Raw genomic sequence first — 23,719 nt, forward strand, 5'->3', positions numbered from 1 at the left:
ACAAGGAACTTGGTCAGATGCAGAACTGATTTTAGATGGGTTTAATTCCTTTAAGGTAAATGTAGTACCAGGGCGGGGACCGGGAAGACTGAAAGGAGGGTTGGGTATCCTTATATCAACTTCTTTGAAAGTATAATCTACTGTGAAGCCTCCATTGAGCCAGCTAGCAATGGCAGTAATTTTAACAGGGAGCAAGAGAAATTTACTGATTATAAATGCGTATTTACCCCCTTCCTGTAAAAAGCAGGAACTGAAAAGAATTGGGTATCTCTAGAAAATTATGTAAGAGCCCTTATTTTAGAACATCCGGATACCCTGATTCTGCTAGGTGGCAACCTAAACGCTGGTATGGGCCTAGATAATGCATTTTTGGCCTCTAAATTTAAGGTGGTATCCAATACAACAATGGAGAACTTTGAGTCCCTTAAACAGGAGAGGCTTTTAAAGCAAATTATGCCAGAGTCTGTGTAAATTTGCTCACAGATTAAGTCTTTTGTTCTAAATGGCTCAGTTGTAGACAATATTCCAGGCGAATTTACGTTTATGGCAGGATCTAAAGTCAGCACAATTACTTATATTTTGGTTTGTAGAGCTCTATTGTCTATTGTCGGGAATTTCCAAGTGCTCCCATATTTAGAGGGGGATCATTTCCCCCTACTCCTATGTTTGCAGTTGGACTCTGGAAATCTCCATCGGGAATCCAGATACCCCACTACAGATATGGCTGTACCACTAGAAAGATATGGCCGTCGAGCAAGATGGTCACCTACACTAGCGCAAAGCCTAAAAGACATCCTAACCCAGGAAAATCTCTTGGAAGTCCCTTACTCATTAGGAAGCCTCATGACTGATTCAGATCCTTTAATTATCTATGAAAATCTCATACAAAAGCTAAACCCATATCTTGTGCACCCACAATGCTGAGCTTCAGAAGTCCTTAAATTGTTCCAAACCATAGTTTACTCACAGTTGTGTGATAGCAAAAAAAGCACTAAACCAGGCTAAAAAAGAAGTTCTTGCAAAATTGTTAACTTAAAAAAAAAAAGAGTACAAATTGCTGATACAACGTAGCAAAAAAGAACAAACAGGAGAATTATGGAGGAAACTGATCGAAGCAGCAAAAGTCAAAAACTCATCTCAGTCCTGAAAATTAATTTCAGGTAGAATCTATATCGCCGGACAAATTGGTTTCTTTTTTACAGATTTGTATGAGGACCTGGTCCAACATCCCCCTTCAAAAGCATTAGAAAATACTCCCGAATGGTGTCCTATAACACGGTGTGTGATCAAATCTTATACAGACCAACTTAAAAATGCTAAAGCCCCATGTTATGATGGGATTCCACCACAGCTTTTGAAAGACGGTAAGGACTGGTGGGCCTCCTTTTTGGCTCCCCTCTTTTATGCATATTGATGATACAGGCCATATCCCAAAGTCATGAGGACTGGCTAGTGTGGTTCCATTTTACAAAAAAGGTAAGAGGGAGGATCCCTCAAACTACAGGACAATTAGCCTGTTGGACATCATAAATAAGCTATACGCAAGGCATCTTTTGGATAAACTTCTAGATTAGTTTGAGCAAGAGGACATTTTAGTGGCAGAACAAGCAGGTTTTAAGCCAGGGAGATCCATGATAGAACAATGTTTGATTATTCAACACCTTACTGAGAAGCACTCTCCCAAGGGAACAACTTTACTTTAAAACCAACAGCTTTTGTTGATTTTAAATCCGCATTTGATTCTGTATCTAGAGTGCAACTCTGGGATAAACTAGCCAACTCTTCCATTGACAGAAGACTTCTAGGCCTTATACAGGCTTATATGATCAAACTTTTCTGAGGGTCAGATGCAGCAGGCAAGGGCATCTCACCGAACCTATTCAAACCTTTAAAGGTGTTAGGCAAGGTCACCTGTTAGCACTGGCATCATTTATTTTCTATATAAATGATCTAGTTAGCTGGCTTAATACACCTGCATCCCATCCCCCCAAACTTGCCAATAGGTCAGTACCAGTCCTATTATACGCTGATGACACAGAGTTACTCTCCAGAACTCCTGTCAGGCTGAGGAGGGCTCTGAGGAATGTCTCATCATATTGTGAAAATGAGTCCCTTACTATTAACTATCAGAAAACCAAGATAGTTACTTTTGGACGCAGACTGAAGACCCGGTCTTGGTCAATTAATGGCCATTGCACTGAACAAATTAACTAAATACCTGGGGATAGTCTTGTAGGCCTCAGGCTCTAGGCTCCAACACAGTAATTATGTCGCAGACCAAAGAGAAAGATATGTAAATAGTATTGCAAAATTTCATTGATCTCAAGGAGGGTTGTTTGTTCCTGCAGCTCTTAAGCTATATAATAAGGCCAAGACATTAGCCCAACTGCTCTACAGTTCATTCATGGGGCTGCCTAGCTTGTGTTTTGTACCACTAGAAAGAGTTCAATGTAAGTTCCTAAAAACCCTTCTACAAGTTCCTACATGTGTGTCAAACGCTAGGGTAAAACTGGAGACAGGCTGTTTGAAAGTTGAAGCCTGGGTCTGTATTCTATTCATATACACATAGATAACGGGACATCTTAATCCACGTCTATTCCAGATATATTGTGACAACTTCCAATCTAATTGGTTAAGGGCTGTTCAAAGCCACCTGCTGAGAATTGGTCTTTCCCCACAAATGCTTCTATCTTGTGGAATATAGCATGCAAAAAAATGAGTTAAGCAGAGAATTGAAGATATAGAATGCCAAACCGACCGTTCCAGCTTACAAAATACAAAGATTTGAGTAAACACCAAATACTCTGCAGATCTGGCAAATTATTTAACATCTCCAGAAGTAAAAAGGTTTAGAAGAGCCTTCTCTTTGGCAAGGTGCTCTGCCCTCCCTTCTGCCGTACTCAAAGGCAAGTACAAGAATATTTCTTTTACTGAAAGGTTTTGTACTGGTCAGCTAAGAGAGGTTGAGACCATGGAAAAACAGGGTTGCACTTACCTGTAACTGATGTTCATTGACGTCTTCAGTGCAGGCACACATGGGACTGCGCATGCACAGGCCTGCCAATTAGGAGGTTTTAGCTTAAATTAACACCAGGGGGTGCCCTCGCCTCCCAGAGTGCATGTGCAGCTGCTTCCCACTGAAAACAGCCCCTTGGGAGGTGAGGTGCCTTCTGCTGTCCTCAGTCCTCTTTTACTGCTGTACTCTCTAGGTAAGTAGAAGAGCCTTAGCGGGGAAGGAAGGAAGGTATGTGTGCCTGCACAGAAGACCTCAATGAACAACAGTTACAGATAAATGGAACCCTGTTTTTCATTTTTGGTCTTCTGTGCAGTCCCACATGGGAGATTAACAAGCTATTTACCTGGGCGGAGCTTATTGCTTTTCATAGGAAGATCAACTCAAGTACTGCTGCACCCACTTCTGCCTCCTTTCTATCAAGGATGTCTAAGGCGTAGTGCTTGACGAAAGTGTCAGCCGATGACCAAGTCGCTGCCTTGCAGATGTCTTGGACTGGTATCCCTCTGAGCAGAGCTGCTGACGATGCCTGTGACATGGTAGAGTGTGCATGCACTTCTAGGGGGCAAGGTAAAGTAGCATTTCTGTAACAGTCTTATCGCCTGCACTCCCCACCTTGCAATGGTCTGTGAACTTGCTTTCTTCCCTTTATTAGGTCCAAAAAACAAATAAAAGAGTTGCGAGTCTATTCTAAATTATTTGGTGCGATCCATATAAAACAGGATCGCTCTCCTGACATCCAAGGTGTGCAAGGCCCTCTCTGCCTCATTTGACTGATTTTGAAAAAAAATAGGCAACACTATTTCCTGAGACGTGAAACTTCCAAGCTATTTTTGGTTAAAAAAAAATCCAATTTCGTTCTCAATGCCACCTTTTCTGGGTGACTTTTCAGAAAAGGTGGTTCAACACTTAGGCTGCCAATTCACTCACCCTTCTTGCTGCCACTATCTTGTGATAGCCACTAGCAATGGAACCTTCACTGACAACAATCTTAGATGGCATGTTGCCAATGGCTCAAAGGGCTGCGTCAGTAGTTTTGGCAACACCAGCTGTAGAGACCATTGTGGTACTTACCTTTTTGCAGACAGAAACATGTTGTTCAGCCCTTTCATAAACATCTTGGATATATAGTGGGAGAAGTCTTATTATCAATTGGGGCACGAAACACTTTAACTGACAAATCTGCCACTCCTTTCTATTTGAGTTCTAGTAAGAATTCTAAGATGTTAGCTAAAGCACAGTCAGTGGCGCTAAATTTCTCCCTTCTATCCATGTTCTAAATGTTTCCCATTTTAGCCTGTATGATTGCCTAGTGGACAAACATCTAGCATTTAGGATGACTTGTGCTACACTCTCAGTAAGTGTTCCTCTGGCGTTATGAACCATGCTGTCAGTCCGAGTTTCAGTACATTGTGATGAAGGATTCCCCTCCAAGATAGGAGATCCGGTTTGTTGGGTAAGTGGAAGCACTGGTTTGCGAGTCTCAGTAGTCTGTGAAACCAGAGTTGTCTGGGCCAGTAAGGGGCTACTACAATCACTCTCATATCGTCTTACTGAAGTTTGCTTATTTCCCTGGCTAGTAACGGTATCAGTGGGAATGCATAATGGAAACAACCTGACCAGTGTAGATGGAAAGCATCTCCTAGCGAGTCTCACCCTTGGCCACCCCTTGAGCAGAACAGGTCGGCCTTTCGATTTTCCCGTGTTGCAAATAAATCTATGTCCGGAAATCCTCACCTTTGAAAAATAAGGTTTATATAAGAATCTTTGATAGATCACTCATGAGGATTGTGTCCTAATCTGCTGAGGGAATCTGTGATGATATTGTCTACCCCTGGTATGTGCACTGCATTTAGGTGCACTCCGTGATCCATTGCCCAATTCCAAATTTATATGGCTTCCTTGCACAGAGTCTTGGATGTGGTGCCCTCAGCTCGTTGACATAAAACACAGCAACAGAATTGTCTGTGACGATTAATACAGATCTGTTTCTCACCACATCCAAGAATGACACTAAAGCATAATGGATTGCTTTTAATCTGAGTAGATTTATGTGCAATTCACTCTCATGTTTATCCCATGTCCCATGGGTGTAAAGGCAGGACTTTTTTTCAGCAGGAACACAGTGGAACGGAGTTCCAGCACCTCTTGAAACAGTCACGTGTCTGGTGGTCCCGCCCTCCCCCCTCCCCCGATCTCCAGACAGAGATCAGTTCCCCTGGAGGAAACGGCCATTTGGAAGGGGGATTGGGAAGGAGATGTGCAAGTTTTAAAATTAAAGTGCCCCTTTCTGCGTGGCTTGGAAACCACGTAGAAAGGAGCGCATTAAACCCTCATGGCTTGTTTCATGTGACAGGAGGCCCCTTGGCGGTCAGCTGAAGCAAGTGTGGGGGTTTAAAAGTTAAAGATCCCCTTTCCCCACGCGGATAGCCACACAGAAAGGAGCACTTAAACTTGCACACCCTTCCAAATCCCCCTTCCAAAATGGTCATTTCCTTCAGGGGAACTGATCTCTGCAAGATGTATCGGGTGAAGCTGGTGGCAGGGTGTTTGAAACTGAAAGCACCCCTTCTTATGCCACTTATGAGTAGCAGGAGAAGCGAGGCCTTTCAAATGCCCCCCCCCCCGGCCAGCTTCTCCCAATGTATCAGATGTGTTTCTCCTTCATTTCCCTCTTGAGAGTTCCACCACCTCTTTTCCCAGAAAAAAAACCCTTTGTAAATGTCTCCACAATGTGCCCCCAACCTGAGTTGGAAGCATCCGTGGTAATGGATACTTCTGAGACTGTGTGCCCAAAAGGGACCCCTTCTGATAAAGGTGTATCCACTAGCCACCACTGTAATGATATTATGACTCATCTAGGGATGTTAAATCTTTTCTCCTGTGAATCCCTCTCATTGTGGAACTTGGAAATGAACCACAGTTATAATTCTCGCATTCTTAGTCTAGCAAAAGGAACCACTGCATTGGTCGATGCCATGAAACCCAGAAGGGTTTGAATCTTTCTCACTGACTGAAAACGACACCTTTGAAACATCCTAACCAAATCCTTTTTGTATCCTTTCTACAGGCAAGAAGGCCTTTTTTGTGACACCATCAAGGATTGCACCTATAAACTGTACTCTCCTAGCTGGGATTAATTTGGATTTTTTCTGATTAATGAACAATCCCAGTTGCAAGCAGGTACGTAAAATTAATTGAACTTATTTGCATACATCCTCCTCCAACTGGCCTGTGATCAGCCAGTCATCAAGATAAGGATAGATATAGCAATTTTGTGTCCTCAAATGGGCAAAGATCACTGCCACATACTTAGTGAAAACAGGGGGCACTGTGGATAATCCAAAGGGTAGGACATGATACTGATATACCTTCCCTTCATATATAAATCTTAAGAATTTCCTATGCGTCTTATGGAAAGAGACGTGGAAGTACGTGTCCTTTAAATCTAATAGAGCAAACCAACTATTTGGTGTTATTAATGACATGACTGTATGCAATGTGGTCATATGGAATTTGTAGGTAATAATAAACTTCTTCAGGTTCCTAAGATCCAATATTGGTCTATGCCCCCCATATTTTTTATCTACCATGAAGAATCTGGAGTAAAAATCTAAGTCTCTCCCCATTGGGCAGTTGTTGCACTGCATCCTTGTCCAACAGGGCTCTGAATTCTATCCCCAATTCAAGGCATTTCTGAGAATCTGAGAAAGTAGGGAGACTCAGACGTGAGGAATTTTTAAACTTGATTTTATAACCAGTGTTAACGATCTTAAGAACCAAACATCTGTGGTAATGCCACACCAAACAGAATGATAAGCTTGCAGCCTCTCCCAAAGATGGGGTTTTGCCCTTGTTCTAGTCAGAACTTTTTCAGGGTCTGGGCCTGATGGTTCGAGTGATGGGACTGCAACCCTTGTCTCAGCCTGTGGGCTTGCTTCCTCCTCACAAAGTTGCCCTGGGTGCCTTTGTATGGGTGTTAACTAGGATACGAATACCGTGTTGTCTGAACTGGGTTTCCCCTTGCCCATGATGGGTTAGAGGTATGGTGCCATATGAGCAAGTCATTAATCTGTCTTTTCACTTTTGGGACAGATATTCGTCTGTCTTTTCGGAAATAAAGTCTTCCCTTCAAAGGGCACATTTAAGTACAGACAACTACAGTGGAAAGGAGGAATCAGCAAAAATAATCCAATTTTCTCCCTTCTTCTTGCATAAGCGGAAGTGCCCTTTCTAAAATAAACATACTAGAACTTTGTCAATGAACTATACTGAAAAAAGGAACCAGACTGCACTTGAATGAGCAACCTAAGAAAAAGGTAACAAGCTACTGTAAAATGTCAATCATATCATATGTGTATTTTAAAGATACACGAATAAAGTAATGGAAACCTCTATCCTGAGATTACTGCTAATGCTGCAGCTGTTAATGCTATTACCATTAACGCTAAAATTTAGCTCTGCAAGTACATGAAAAGCTAGAAGAGAGACACAACAGCAATTATACCAATAAGAATAATCAGCAAATAACAATTTAAAAAGAATCTGAGTGCCTTACCTTTGGCACACAATTCAGGATCCAGATGCTGAAAGCTAGAATTCTTCAACACGTTATACTTGCACAAAGATTCTGAAAAAACACACACATACATTTCAATTAATATTTAAAATTTGGTAATTTTTTTAAATTAAGCTAGCTGAATTGCATTTCTTTCCAGAGAATTTCAGTCTGCTTTATAACTGTCACCAGTGAACATCATTAGATGTATACACCACTTAATGCAAACAGATTTTCCCCAAAAACTACCAACTGACAAATTATTTGTTCTTTTTTTGTTGGTGTTTGTGGGATTTGTACTTTTTGGAAACATTTCATACCAAACATTTCATTAGACATCAACTATTTTTTCAGAAGCAATTAATCTTTGTCATTTTATCCTGCTCTTTCTCCAAGGAGCTCCAGGCTACAGACCAAGTTCTCTCCCTTCACACCAAGTCTGTAAGGTAATTATGCCAGTTACACTCTCTCTAAGGCCTAAGGAAACACTGCGACTGACTTCATGGCTAAGAAGAAATTAACTTGATTCTAGTCTATGTATCACACCTGCCCTCTTAAAATTGAAAACAGCATCAAATAGGACTACTGCTAACATTTCAGTTTCTTTAGATGTTTCTCTCAAGTCTCACCTAAAGTAGAAAAATAGGCATTTCCATTGTACAATCTTCCTGATGTGGGTACAGAATGCTCATTCCTTCCACCCCCGCATAGCAGATGAAATGTTGCAGAAGCAAAAATTAAATGCTTTTTCTGTATTTCTATCTCCACAAGATGCCTAACAATTCACACTGTTAAAATCCATTACCTATTGACAAGCAGAGCTAGGCTTCCTAAATGCCTTGATTCCCAGGGTATCCTTGGAACACATGCAACATTGAAACCTTGCTGAAGCCAAACAGATCTGATCTGTACACAGATGGAAGCACTATGAACACTGTCTCAATAGATGAGCAGTTGAACATAAATGTAATAATAAATTATGAAAAGATCCAACAAAAGGAAACCAAATATGAGAAAAATATACCTGTCTTTTACAGGTAAGACATTTAGTTCATTCAAATTAGAAACTATGTTCTTCAGAACCTGCTACCTGAGAATGTATTTTACTACTACTTAGATAATTCTGTAAGCATTTCAAGAAAAAAAATGAGTTTTTAAAGCAGTATGTCATGTTGTCCAAAGATACAGTGTGGTGATTTAAAGAAAACAAATATGGCTACAGGAAATATAGATATCTTTATCATGGGCCTTGACCATTTTTCTTTGGATCCTGAAGCCAGCACAAACATTCAAGCTTATTGGTAACCAATACCGTGTTTTCATTGTCATATAAGCCATCTTGACCAGGTCTCTGAAGAAAGGGCATTTACATTTATTGGAAATTGATTTAAAGTATAATACAGATTTAGTGCCTCTCATTTACTTTGGTTAAAAAAAACCCCATCCATTATAATATTATGATCTTGAACTACATAGGAAACACCAAGAAACATTCATTATTAATCCTCATACCTCCACCTTAGATTAACATTTCAACCAGCACAGCATAGCAGATAGAATGTACGATTCAAATTGAGGAGTCTTGGAATCATTAAAATTCCATCATAGACATAGTTCCCAGTTGACCTTGGATCTATCTTAGCCTAACTGATCTCACAAGGATATTGCAAGGATACGATGAGGATGAAGAGAATTCTATATACTAACCTGAGCTCCTTGGCTGAAGCGTGAAGGGGAAATATAATAATTAAATCTGTATGGTTATATACACACACATTTGTATCAGTTGGACTGCCTGCACTGTGGAATGTGGGGGACATTCTCCTATTCTTTTAGAAGTCTGCTTATTCAGATGGACTACACTTCAGGAACCTATTAACAGGGTTTGACCCCACCACTACCCACAGCACAGGAAAACCACAGACTTCCTTCACTCCTTTGTATCTGAGGAAGTAAGCTCTGACTCACGAAAGTTCATGCTGGAATAAATGCTGTTAATCTTTAAGGTGCCACACTGGACTTCTGTTTTATTTCCTTTCACTTTACCTTACCTATCAATGCCTTTCTCCACTCCTCTATCAATGTTTTCCCACTCCTCTAACTGGGTCCATTTCCCTTGGAGCCAACTTCACTACTCCCCTGCTCCCATTCCAGAGCCAGTGTCTTCCACAGTGGGAAGAAACTCAGTAAGTTTTAACGAAGAACTTGAGCACCTGGCAGTGACCAGGCAACCAGCTTCCTCACCTCCTTCTGCCAGAGAAGGGAAAGTGGCCTTGGCTACCTCAATCCAGAAGTGCGCATGTGAGTGACAGTGAGACACGCACATGAGAGGCAGAGTGATGCCACTTGACGTGAGCAGGAGATATTGGGGCAACAAGCCACCTGAAAGCAGCTTAAGAAATCTGCACATATGAAAGGTGTGGCCAGGCTGCTCCAAGATAAGGTGAGTGAGTTCTTGAGTTCTGCCATCCCCTCCTTTTGCCTGCTCCCACTGCCCTGGCTGTGACTCTCCCTATTCCTTCAACTGCAGCAGGGGATCCCTGCTCCACAGTTCCAGTCATCAGGAGTAAACTTGTGATCACCACTGGCTTCCTGGGTTTGTCAAGAGGTGCTTTACCAGAACTATTGAGATGCTCATGCTACTATGGAACGGAATCACATATAACAACAACAACATTCGATTTATATACTCCTCTTCAGGACAACAATGCCCACTCAGAGTGGTTTACAAAGTATGTCATTATTATCCCCACAACAAAACACCCTGTGAGGTGGGTGGGGCTGAGAGAGCTCCAGAGAACTGTGACTAGCCCAAGGTCACCCAGCTGGCTTCAAGTGAAGGAGTGGGGAATCAAACCCAGCTCTCCAGATTAGAGTCCCGTGCTCTTAATCACTACGTCAAACTAGCTCTCTCATACAATGCAATCCACCTTGGTTCTCTCTTGTGAGACTATAGGTTATGTCAGTCTGTAAATATATAAATAAAAGATATTAGGAGTCAGAATGGGTATGTACCTTTAATATTCAAATTTTTTAACTTAACTGTGTAATCCTGACCATCCAACAGAAACAGATAATGGAATATAAGCAAACACATTTCCTTATAATCTTCCCTAGTTAACCTCCAGTACTCTCTTTTCTATTTGGGTACATTTTGGAATATGGGGCATTGCCTGCTACAGTAATTCACCAGATAAATTGCTTCAAACTCAAACAAGTTCAAGGTCAATCTATATACTCTAGCTAAAGGACATAGTGATACTGATTTCTGCCCAGCAGCCTCACCCTTTGATTCTGAAGAGTACAAAGAGTAAAACAAAGCTACAGGTTACTTTCAGCACAAAGCATTTGGGCTATCATGTGATAGCATGCACCATACATTCAAAGGTATGGTGCACGCAAACCTGTTCCAAATCTTTCTGCATAGTCTCAAACAAAAGAAAAATGGGAATGTATACTCAAGACTCAGCAACTTTCCTCATGATTGTTCTCCACCCTACCTTCAAACAGCTCAGGCGCCAAATACTAATTCAGTGTCATCTAAGTCACTCAATATACAGTCCCTGGGTATTGAGTACTGCACAGGACATCTACCGAGATGTTACTGACCCATAAAGAGGAATAAAAAGTCCTCCCTCCTGCTTTTATCCACAAATCTTAGGATGACCATCAAAAGATGTAGCTCGAATATGTATAGTTTAGCAAACACAGGAGCAACTGAAAACAGCAGCTCATCACGAGAACCGTTAAGCAAGTTTAACTGTGTGATTCACCATGCTAACACAGTTAACTGCAGTCTACTATTACTATACCTCAATGAACAACTAAAAATATAAGTAAAGACTCCGAAAGCAATCTAGAGTGAACTTACGTATCAACAGACCTCAGTTAAATGTCCTCCCTTTCAAAGTGTCGCAATATTACATGTCATGTTTCATTTTACTAAATTTGCATTAAAGACTGATGACAAAACTCAACAAATCACTGAACAATAGTTTATTTCGGACTTGCAATGGCATCTGTCATGTCTGTTAAGCTAATGGCATCTTTCAGTATATTTGAATACAATATTTGACCTTAACCCATTCATGTCATTTCTGCAGGATTAGATGTAGAATTCATATTAAAGGTGGAACTGCTTCATGGTCAGTTCTAGCACTAAGACTTCCTGGCCTTACCTCAACAAGGAAGGAAAGGGATATGTTTTGGAAACTACCTATCATGAACTTCCTTTGGCTCAAACCGTGGCTATTCTGAAGAGATAAATATCTGTCTTGCACAGTAAATATATTTAACAATGCACTGGTATGTAAAAATTATCAGTTCCATAAATTTGCACTATTTACTAGTCACAGTATATTTTGCTACTATTAAAAGATTACATACCAAGTAATTATTTTCTTGACTGACAAGCGCGTCCAAAAAACTAAGCAAAATATTGATAGCATTGTAAGGAAAATTGTATTTTTTAATTTTACTTCATTTATACCCTGCCTTTCTTCCCAATTGGACCCAAAGTGGCAAATATCATTTTCCTCTCCATTTTTCCTCATGTCTAACATGGTAACCCATGCCAAACTCAGCTTAGCAGCCAACCTCCCACCGGAAGCCCCCAACCCCCTTGCCCAGCTTACCCAGGGAGCCACCATGGCCACAGTGGTGCAGAGGAGCACGCCGAGCGCCAGGTGGCCGAGATGGGCCAGCTGGAGTGGGCAGAGCTGGCAGAGAAGCGGACCGCATCACCCGCAGAGACCCCGAAGTGAGGAAGTCTATACCAGGCTGGACATTGGGGGCTAGGGCTCATGGAGCCAACCAGCAAGGACAGGAGGAGGAACAGGGGGCCAGGGCATGCATGGGATAGGAGGGACGGGGGAGAGCACTGAGAAGGGGTAATAAAAGGAGCGGATCCCAAGGAGACCGGAGATTAGAAGGGTTGGCGTGGCCAGGCAGAGAGAGGAGGCACATGCAACCTGGGTAGGAGGAGGGCACGATGACACAACCACCTCACCTACCCCTACTCTGAGACTGAGGGAATCTCCTACCCTTTGAGGCTGGCGCATGGAACAAAACGGAAGAGCTACAGGACGACAAGGGTGGACCAGTCAAACCTGACACCTCACAACAACCCTGTGAAGAAAGTTAGGTCCCACCCAGAGGAGGGAAACAAACCTGGATCTCCCAAATCAGTCTGTCACTCTAGCCACTACATCAGTTTCACTACATATAAAAGTTCTAACACCTCCACCAAATAATTTAACTTGTCACATACATTCTATGAATCCTCCCTGTTAGTGTGCATTAGGTAAAATTTAAGGGTGATTGTAAAACCAGGAACAGAAGAATTTAAAGTATTATCTATTTATTTAAATCTTGAGCGCTTTTAAATCTGTAATTTGTTAATTTTAATCTTAATTTGGACTAAATCTTTATCATAAATATTCCTAGACCAACATGAAATGTAATAGTGATTAAGTAATTCGGCTGCAAATCAGCACTCTCCTGGTTTGAATCCCACTACTGCCATGAGCTCGGTAGGTGGCCTTGAGTAAGTCACTCCTCTCAGCCCCAGCTCCCCAGCTGTATTGTGGGGATAATAATAACACTAACATGTTCACCACTCTGGGTGGGGCACTAATCTGTTTAGAAGAGCAGTATGTAAGCATCATCATCATCATCATCATCATCATCATCATCATTATTATTATACAAGAAATTCTAAAACTATAGATATTGAATCCTACATTAATAAATATAATACAATAATTAAAAATTTGTGTCATCATAACCTGGTTGTCTAATTGTCAACTGCACTGAGTCCAAGGAGAGAATAAATATCTTAATTTAGATATCTTATGTGGAAAATTTTCCATAGGATGGATATGCACATTGAATTCAAATTAGCTAATTAAGAATAAAGCATCCATTCATGTCTTTTACAGGAAGCTAACTTCTATTTCCATTTTCCGTCTCTTGACAGTCTTCTGAGTTTTGAAATGAGCACTGAAATACAGGAGCATACTTAGTTTCCATCAAAGGACAGACTAAAAAGACTTTCATTTTCAAATTTTAATATTAAAGATCTTGAAAATGGGGCCTGCAACTCAGCAAGTGAGGCTTTGTGATCCTCTTAGGGTCCTGATACATGGGCCGCTGCTTCAGGAATTAAAACTTTACACATATCACAACCATCTGGAAAGAACTCACTCCCAAGAAACTGCCAAATGTGCCAAGAAAAAGTGTCCAGTCCTATGACTGGTCACAAGCTGTATCACTTTACGCTTTTCAGGGAAACCTGAACCTATCTATGGGAGTAGAAACTTCTAGGTACAGATAACAGAAGTTTTAAAAATTGGTTTTAAGAAGCATACAAGTCTTATACTGACATTTCTACTACGGGGATATTAAAGGTACTTGCCTATATGCAAGTGAAAGTTGCGTAATTGTGAAAGTTGAGCCTGCCCACCATTTTAAATTGCCTCTTTCTCCCAACAGATGGCTTTTTATAAGATTGCACATGACTTAATAAGAATAATGTGACAGTCAGTAAAAATAATTGGGTCCAAATAAACAATGACACAGAAAAGCTGTCAATATTACCAAGTAAGAAAAACGGGCAAATGAGGAAAAGACTTTTTTTAAAAAAATCTCTCAATACTAGAGAAGTGGGAGCGGAAGACAAAATGGTAACAAAACTAATATACCCAAAAAAACTTTTAACTGCTGGCCCTCTGGAACAATGCAAGGACACATCATTAAGAAGGAATTGGAAGAAACCAGCAACCCATTCCCAGCTGCCCATGTACGAGTGCAACTTTGGATTCCAGCCAGTGCAAGTACATCCAGAAAATTGGCCCTTTAGGGTCTAACGCATACTGGATAATTCCCAAGCTTTTTAATTAACGTACAATGAACAAAGAACTGGAAATAAAGGAGATAATTCACTATTTATTATTTCTTTAGTAGTATAGTGAGGATTTATTATACCATCTCCAACTGCTATACGGAAACAGTTAACATTTTACAGAATTTGTCCACTATTTTAATAGATACAGTGATGGGAACCCAGTTTTAGTAACGTACAATAACAGAAATAAGAATTCTTTACACTGTTAATCATATTATGCAATACTCAATTTTGAAAAGTAACATGTACTAAAAAAAAAATCATTTGAAAAGGTTGCCAGAAAAAAGGCGGATGAGTTCTACTGTGTAATCTTACTGCTTTGATTACAGCCATGATTAGCTATTTTAATATTTCACTGGAAATCTTTTAAATACAAATATATGAAACAAGCTTAGGTTTATTTTTACAATGCTTCTCCAAAGTAAAAAAAAAAAAAAGAGAGATAAAAATCCATGAAAAATTAGCCTCCACAGTTTTCAGTGATGACACCCTTATCCACTCTGGGGGAAAGAGAGCCCAGCAAAAACCCCTCTGACCCCACCCACTGCTAAGCATTTTGGGAGAGCTGTGAGAACGACATCTTAAACATTAGAGGAGCAGTATATCCCCGAATCTCTGGAATCTACCTGCTACCTGCAACAGAATCATATATTATTAAAACCACAGGGGGAAAGGTTATCATTCTGCATATCAAGTGCTTTGCAAACCACCACCTGACTCTAAAAGAACAGTAGCATTTAAAGATTAATTCGTTTGCTACAGATTAAAAACATTATGGAATGAAATCTGATCTGATTTCTGCGTGATATACATGCCAGGCATTTTGTTTCTTACATTCCTTTACACTTTTTGCTGCTGCTTCTGGCATTTATAGTGGCACATCAAAGCAACACATTCTGTGGCACTCTGTTTACTGTCAAGGAGTCTGTCATGTATGAAGAATAGATCCTGCTTGTTGCTGTTCCCCCCCCCAACAAGCACGCGTGTGTTAACATGGGTATTCACTGTAACTGCTGCATGCCTGCTTCCAAAGCAGTAACACCTCTTTTGATAACCTCTAATAAAAGACAACAGCATCAGCATGTTATGAGTTTCCCAGCCTCAACTCTACTTCACAAGTAGTAACTAGTGAGGGGGGATGGGCGGGTAGAAGAAATTTTGCGAAAAAAATTACATCACACACACTCTCAACAACCGAAGCAAGGCCTTTAGCTTACCCATTCAGTTTTCTTTGTAAATCTCCGTGTGTGTGTGTGTGTGTGTGTGTGTGTGTGTGTGTGTGAAAGAGAGAGAGAGAGAGAGAGAGAGAGAGAGAGAGAGAGAGAGAGAGAGAGAGAGAGAGAGAGAGAGAGAGAGAGATCGAGCCTACTAACTCACAACAAACACTTTTATCCTTACAGTAATTTATGTTTCTGTTTCAAAGACTGCCATGGGTTCATCATGAACTAAAACGATCCTTTATAAAGTTAGTATTCTCTGTACGACGAAGTTCAGTAAGTGGCATTGGCAACCATACTGCTTTGATTACAGCCATTACTATTAGAAGACAGGGATTTACAACGGAAATGCTTTTTACAGGCAGAAATTCCACAATCAGGACAGTCATCATGAACTGCACATATCTGAACAGGGAACAGGCAACAGGGAATTCCTAAACAAAAAAATTATTCAGCAGAGTACTTCAAGTTTGACACCTGTGTGCCGCTCACACTGCTCTGATGAGTTAAGTAAATTAATACCGCAATGTCAGAAATGATGACAAAAATTCACCTTGAATGACTAACTTGTTTCTCAGTCTCACTATGTAGGCCAAAAATTTAACATTTACATAACCTAGGGAAAAGAGCACAAATCTCATCAAAAAGGCGTCTTTATGATGTGTATTACTCACCAGGCCAAAACACACAGAATCAACTGCTATACAATTCTCCGTCGTATCTGCTGCTACAAGCTGTGATGGGCGCACTGCTAAGAACAGATATGGTATAACACATTTAGCCCTTGGCACATTTAGCTCTCAGCACAATTAGAAGCGCCAAAGAACACCCAAAATGGCATATGTAGGCTTCGTTGGGGAAACACCTATTAAGGTACACAGCTAACAAGAGCAAAGCTAAGATTTCTACCAGCTCTCTCGCACATCACACCAATGACTTATGCCCTCTCCAAGATAAGGAACAAGAAGCTCCTTTTAACACCAGCAGCATGTAAGACAGGCACAGTAGAGTGAGACAGACAGAAAGATCAGTTCTTTGTGTACCAGCATAGTTAAGGAATCTTCTTTTGTTGATTCCTTTACTACCAAGGAGGGATTACACAAATACACACACCCTTTCTTTGCCACTGTATATATGGAATGGATTGGATTTTCTTAATAACTATTTACCTGTGACAATGTAACCAAAGTGAGTAATCAGCTGCAATTCTCAGCATCAGAAGGGAGGGGTGAGGAACAAGGTGCACACATAGGATTAACAAGTTCTATTTGTGCTTTTTTTTCTTTTATTGTGATTATCTGTGACATATGAACCTCAGTCAATGGACATTTAAAAAAAATATTTTACAGCTTTAAAGAAAGATTCACACGTCATCAGACAATGGCTTTCTGCAAATAATAGTAATTTCCTCTCTCATGAGAGTGATTTTTGTCATGGTTGCAGCCCCCTCCCCATTTGACCCCATAATGCTTCCTTGAGGTTCAACTGACCTATGGAGATATAATTTCAAGGACACAGAATACTGTGGAAAGATAGGATGTAGGAAAATTGCTGTAGACACACTGCAGCTCCATATAATCCAAGACAATATTGGCCAATCATATCTAGCAGCAATGAGTAACCCTCCCACACAAATCAAAAAATTCAGAGAGAAAAAGAAAGGTGGGGCTGACAGGAGGAATGAGATTTCCCTTCCCCCCAATGAGTCCTTGAAGGTCCCCTAGGTGTGACATCTCACTCTTGCAAGTAAGGTTTTATCCTCCACTTAGTCAAAAGTAAAAATTTCACATGTCTAGATAACACTGTAATTATAATCATCCTGGGAGTTGGCAGCTATTTTCTTCAGATGTTTATGCAGAAGCATCTGCTGAATACATTTTTGACTGTAGGTAAGAAAATGATAGATTACTGCATTTCCACAACAGAGGCATAAAGAAATATGGTTGTTGGTATATTATGCTCATTTCTGTTAGCAGCATATGAAAATGCATTACTTCACAAAATGCCACATTGTTGTAAGTTGGTCATTTCACACGCCAATGATCAATCTCAACTGAATACATTTTAGAGGTCTAAAGAGGATGATAAAAAATTAGATAAGCCAACGGATATTAAAGTTCTTCTTTCATAAGCAAGCTTATTCAACTACTGATGCTTGATGAAATGGTGGAGGATCAAGCAAAAAAAAAACTAGAAGAATCAAAGATAGAAAAATCTACATTACTTGGTATGAAGAGTAACAGATTTATCTGGGTACGTATATATACCTATTTCCTGGCAATAAAGCGGGGCCAGCCTTATATCCTAATTACCACATATTTAATTTCCACTTTATACATTTTTGTCTCACTTTAGCCCCCATAAAATGTGTCTTCATCATTGTATCTAACGTAATGCTTAGCTTCAGAGGCAGTTGCCCCAAACGTAACACAGGCAGGGATGAACTACACACAGTCTCCTTCAATAACTCCAGTTTATTAATACAAGGAAATTATCCATGTTCTCCAGACTGCAATGCTATATAGATGAGCCCTGAGACTATTCTCCTTGTGGGACGGACACTAGGAAAAGGCTGTTTCTGCTTCCTTCTTCCTTCCACCCACCTATTCTTGCAGCTAATGCAGTCACCTCCTACTGATACTACAAAGAGGCTTGCCCACTGTGGGTTCCCCAACTTTGTGCCCACGGGCCCAATCGCACTAGTCAACACCTTTCCTGGTGTCCGTCAAGCGTTTTTAGAAAGTGTGTGAGGCCCAGTGGGGCTTTTGCAAAGCATAGCTTCTGACAGGCCATTGGAGTATTGATTAACATTTTTTAAAACGCTGCTTTGGCAGAAACTGCTTCCACAGCACAAGCATCTTCACTGTGTGACTGAAGGTAAGCTGTGGCAGCCATTTCGTGTCTGACTCCACCTCCTAAGCAGCCATTTTGTGGCAGCCATTTTGTGGCTGCGCTCACCACACTGTGTCAGAATTCCAAATGTGTCTACAGGCTCAAAAAGGTTGGGGGGCCCTGATCTTAAGGGCATATGCTAACATGTACTCCTATGCACCTTCAGATACCGGATGTAAAACCTAAGTTTCCTGCCACAATCAGTAACTTCCACCTTGGCTGGATGTCAAACTACAGCAATAAACAGAGCTTTAAGTTTTTTCAGATCTACTGAATGTTTTAATACATGTTTTCTGCAACATAGGACCCATTTATTTTAATCATATGTATCTTTCTTCTTTTTTCTCCCATTTGACTCCTCTGCTCTCTTTTTTTAAAAAAACCTTCTAATGTCACCACTGGTGCAACCCTGTTCAGGCAAGGTATCACCCAACAGAGGACAAGCAAGTTTCACAATATTACACAGATATACAGTGCGTTCTTTTCTCTGGTCCAGAGAGGACAGGATCACATACCACCTTTGTCCAAAGCTTCTTCATAGAAAAAAACACAAATATAACATCCAGTATAGGATGTGAAATTAAGGGGAAAGCTTTCGGTGGGTCTTGCACTGCCTGCTCCTGACAGGTCTGCCCAAAAGGAGCGTGCTGGTAGGAACATGTTGCATCAGCTCTAGCAGATCTATTGAGAACAATTTCTTACTTGCAAACTGAAAATCCAGGTTGCATTTCTGCACAAAAATAAAAGCAGTTCCTAAAATAAGTATACTTTGCGAAATAAAACATGGGTTCTTGTCAGGGTCAGCTGGGAGAGAATCCAAACACCAACCTCACTGGTCAGGAATCAGGCCAGAGGCAAGCAGCACTGTCTCAGCTAAAGCAACAGTTCATGAGGGTTGGGAGGGGTCATTATAGGCAGGCATGAGGTCAAATACAAAAAGAGCAGAGGCAGTCAATGGCAGACCAGGTCTAACAGGGCAGCTTCAAAGGCAGACAGAGCCAAGCTAGATCTTCTCAAAATAAATAAGCCATTTAGATTGAGGAATCAAGTCAAAAGAAAGATTGTAGTCTCCCAACTCTTCTCAGAACGGCTCCCCCAGTCAATGCTTGTTCTGGGGTTGCAATCAAGTTCTCTGAATGTCCACTTGCAAGATGTCACACTTGCTGCTTAGGACGGTCAGCTCGCTTATGGCTGTGATGATGCAAGGAATACGGAGCTTTTCCTTGCCCCAAGGTCCTGAGTTCAAGACTCCCAACATCTTACAGATGCAGAAATGAGTAAAAACAAACAAAGCAAAGAACTGTTATAACTTAAATAAATTGTATTCTTGAATTTCTCTGATCCCATTGATATGATTTGTACTTTTCAACTGTATGGAAATGTGTGCCACACAGCAGCCTTTCTCCCACCTTAATTCTTACCGATGCCCTTATAATCTCTTACACATTCTTCACAACCACTTTATTTTTATATTTTCAAATGCAAGTTACTGACTCAACTTTGATAACAAAAGAATTCTGTTAGCCCTCCCCACCTAGCCTGAAAATCACTTTCCCATTCAGCTTCTGTCTGCAACATCCACGGATGACTTGACTACTCAATAAGCCAATTAAGGAACCCAACTCACTTTCCCTCCAGCTGTTCAATACAATTGCACCATTGCACCAATGTTAGATGATTCTCAATGTTCTCCGCCAATATTTTTAAAAATCCGCAGATGGCAAAATATGGAATGATGTTCCTATACCTCTACATCTGTGCAGAATGCAGACTGCCAAGTTGTCAGAGTCTCCAAACATAAGGGCAGGGAGCAGAGAGCACGGGCATTAAGTTAACAGTGCGACAAACCACTGGATCACTAACTTATTTTAAATCTAAACCCAGTAAACAAAATCTAACTGAACAAATGCACTCACCTTTTATCCCATTTCTTGAAATGGGATACTACGCTTTAATGTTACAGCCTTATCTCTTACATATACTTTCAATCAGGCTTGGAACATTCACGTGTCTGTGTGTTTCTCACACTCACACACACACACCCTCCAAAAACTAAAAGTAATACATAATAAAAATGTACTAAATGAATATTATTGCATTCATTTCCTACTTGAGAGTGATGAATGTAGTGCTGTAAACTTCAAAAACCTGTTCTACTTGACTAAGGTGCCTTTCATATGGGCTCTTTAAGCCTGCTTTGGCTTCTTAAGGAAAATTAATTGTTTTAAGGTTTCATACACCTTAAGGATAAAGTGCAAAAAAAAAAATCCTTTGATCAAAACAGGTTTTGGAAAAACCAGATGGATGCTTTATTAACTTCTTGCCTTCAGAAGCCAAAGTGAGTGAAGAGCACTTATGAAAGGGACCCAAGTCAACAGCTGAACTATGAAATAAACCAAGATTCAGAATTTAAATGGAATCAATGAAACTAACAATACTAAAATATTTAATTAGCAAGCACAATAACATTAGAGCTTAAAAGATGTTACTAAATGTATCTGTAAACTATGTTGGCTGGTATCTGAGAACAATAAAAGCAACCTCAACATCAGAATATTCACCTTTTCCCCACCTATTGTGTCATTGCAGTATTATCAAATCTGGGCAATTATTCTGAAAATGAAAGGACTTTCTTTAAAGAAGAGATATCTTGGGCCTTCTGCCAGCAAGAAACTAGCATTTCAACTTTCCTCAAACTTGGGTTCTTTCTACAACAGTGTTATGCCCTTGTGTCCTTATCTCTGTTATGAATCTTGCAATATTTGCAAGATGTTTTCACCTGAGACAACAGTATGAACAGAAAGAAAAACGTATCACTTGGATAAAATAACACTTGCATGTTTGTAGCATGAAGCACATATTCACTGAAAAAACTTTGCCCACAAAGGTAATGTGTTTGCTTAACTGCACAAGATCCTGGCTTAGATCCACTGGAGCTTTTCTATGGATGGAGAAACAGTACAGTACAGCATACAACTCCCTTACATTGTGTAAATTTTAGGGGGGGAATGAAGGCACTGAAACTGTTGACACACTAATTTGAGCACATTAAAAGCACTGCGCACAGTATGTAATGGACGCAGGAATCCATTCATCTACGTCATCAGAATTTAACTTAGGTTTCATTATCACTTTCAGAAGAATTACTTGTAAGTTCCATATCAGACTGGTGATAATAATATGGCTCCCACTATGGAAGAAAAGAATTTTAGCTTTAGTGTTGCTCTGACCTGCACAGAGAAAATTGATTTTTTTAAAAATCTGTATTATTAGTAATTAAAAACAGAGCTGGTAGGGATCCCATGGTCATTTAGTCGAACCCCCTGCACAGTAAAGGAGATTCATGGCTCCCCTGCTCCCCACTGATCCCTGGTCAATTGTGCTGGAGGAAAATTCCTTCCTGACCCCAAAGTGGCAATTGGCATTATCCTGCATATATAAGAAAGGGCATACCAATCAACAACATGTAGGTACTGTCTTGCACAATTCCTGGGACAATCTTATGGAAAACATTAAATACAACTTTGAAACGGCCAAGTTTGCCTGATATTGTACTAGCAATGGCATCCACTTGTTAATTTTATGAAACAATGCATCTTTACAAATGGAAATTCTGCAGAAAAATAAAGCACTAAGAAATTTTCTACACATCACTGCTTCCCTCTGAAAAAACTGCTTATATTGTCCTTTCAAAGTTATATTTACACAGCTTACAAGCAAACACAAGGGTCTAATGCAAAAGCAACACTCCACACCTTAACCATAGTTCACCCTGGACTGCACCTCTTTCCGCACCAAATCTTTTTTATATTACCTTTAACATTCCTATAAAAAATGTATTTGGCAGGAAACTTGTCCTACTTTGCATCCTATTTCCAGTTTGTGTTACCTTAGCTTGTTTAGGAAACAGGTATTTGGAATGACATCAGTTAGTGAGCATCAAATACACCATGATTTATTTCAATGGTTTTCCAAATGGAGCAAGTGTAGGCGGCAGAGTACAAAATGTGTTGCCATGCTCAGCTGTCTGCTAAAATACCAACTGCTCTAACCTCTCAATCTGGATAATTTCCTTTTTCCCAATGCTTATCAGAAATGAAGAAGTTTGTTGTATAACACTACCACAATTTAACTTGGAACATTAAGGGATGATATACCCACTATAACTCTTCGGAGGAAATCAGAGTATAAGCACACACTCACAAAAATACCTTAAACTAGAATATGAATTGATGTTGCTCAAAGTATTGACTTTTTTTGGAGTTGCCATGTAAAACTATACACTATATTAATGTATCTTCGATATATATTTCAATCAGCATTCTTTCAAACATATCCAAAGAAACCCTTACTAGTTCCTTGGTCAGCTATAGAAAACGCACATAAACTTCCTAGCACCAGCGTAGCATGATCAACTAACCCCCAAGGTTAATATTGACATTCAGCTAAACAACCTACAATTAAATGCACAAATCAGTATTTCACAACATCTGACACTATGGCCAAGAATATATTACAGGATTGGCAAGGAATTAAGAGATTCTTCATCTGACTTGGGGGAAAATGTTGTTACTGGCAGAATGCACAAAACAATTAAATTTATTAAAACACTAAACAACAAGCAGGAGACTTGCTGGGAGAAATCCTATTCTCCTCCCACCACTTCTGTGCCATACAAGTCACTTACCAGGCAGCCTGCTCACTAGCAGCGCTGAGGCACTGCTCCTCAAACCCTTGCCTGCAGGAGAAAGGGATTGGTGGCCTTGTGGGTAAGCAGCAGCTTCTTTCTCCCCCTTCACCTACAGAAGAGTGGCAGGGCTGGCCTCAGAGCTCTGCCTGGTGTTGGTGGCCTCCCTGCAGCATTGCCACCTCAACACCCTCCAAGGTGAGCAGCAGCATCACCCACTCCCCTCCTTGCTCATCTGCAGAGAAGTGGCGAAGATGGCTTAGTGGGGGAGCAGTAAGGGGCAGGGACAGCTCACTAGTTGCCGTAAGTCAGCTATGACTTGAATGTACTCACCGCCACCACTATAATGAACAATACTGCACAAAACTGCACATTCAGCTAAGACATAAAATCGTATCATTTCAGTCCACAAATGCATGGTCTTCAAACTTTAGATCTACAGTTCTGG

General features: G+C 40.5%; 1 protein-coding gene across 9 annotated transcripts in view; it reads right to left on the bottom strand.

Annotated features, from left to right (window-relative positions):
* The window catches only part of NCK2 (NCK adaptor protein 2), a 107,923-nt gene that overhangs the window by 76,238 nt on the left and 7,966 nt on the right, over nucleotides 1-23,719 (bottom strand). For all 9 annotated transcript variants that reach the window (XR_008596665.1, XR_008596668.1, XR_008596667.1 and 6 more), the window contains one exon: nucleotides 7,572-7,643. The gene's annotated coding sequence lies outside the window, so the exon portion shown is untranslated. The remainder of the gene's footprint in view (nucleotides 1-7,571; nucleotides 7,644-23,719) is intronic.

Source organism: Eublepharis macularius, chromosome 3, assembly GCF_028583425.1.
Source record: "Eublepharis macularius isolate TG4126 chromosome 3, MPM_Emac_v1.0, whole genome shotgun sequence".
Taxonomy (NCBI): Eukaryota; Metazoa; Chordata; class Lepidosauria; order Squamata; family Eublepharidae; genus Eublepharis; species Eublepharis macularius.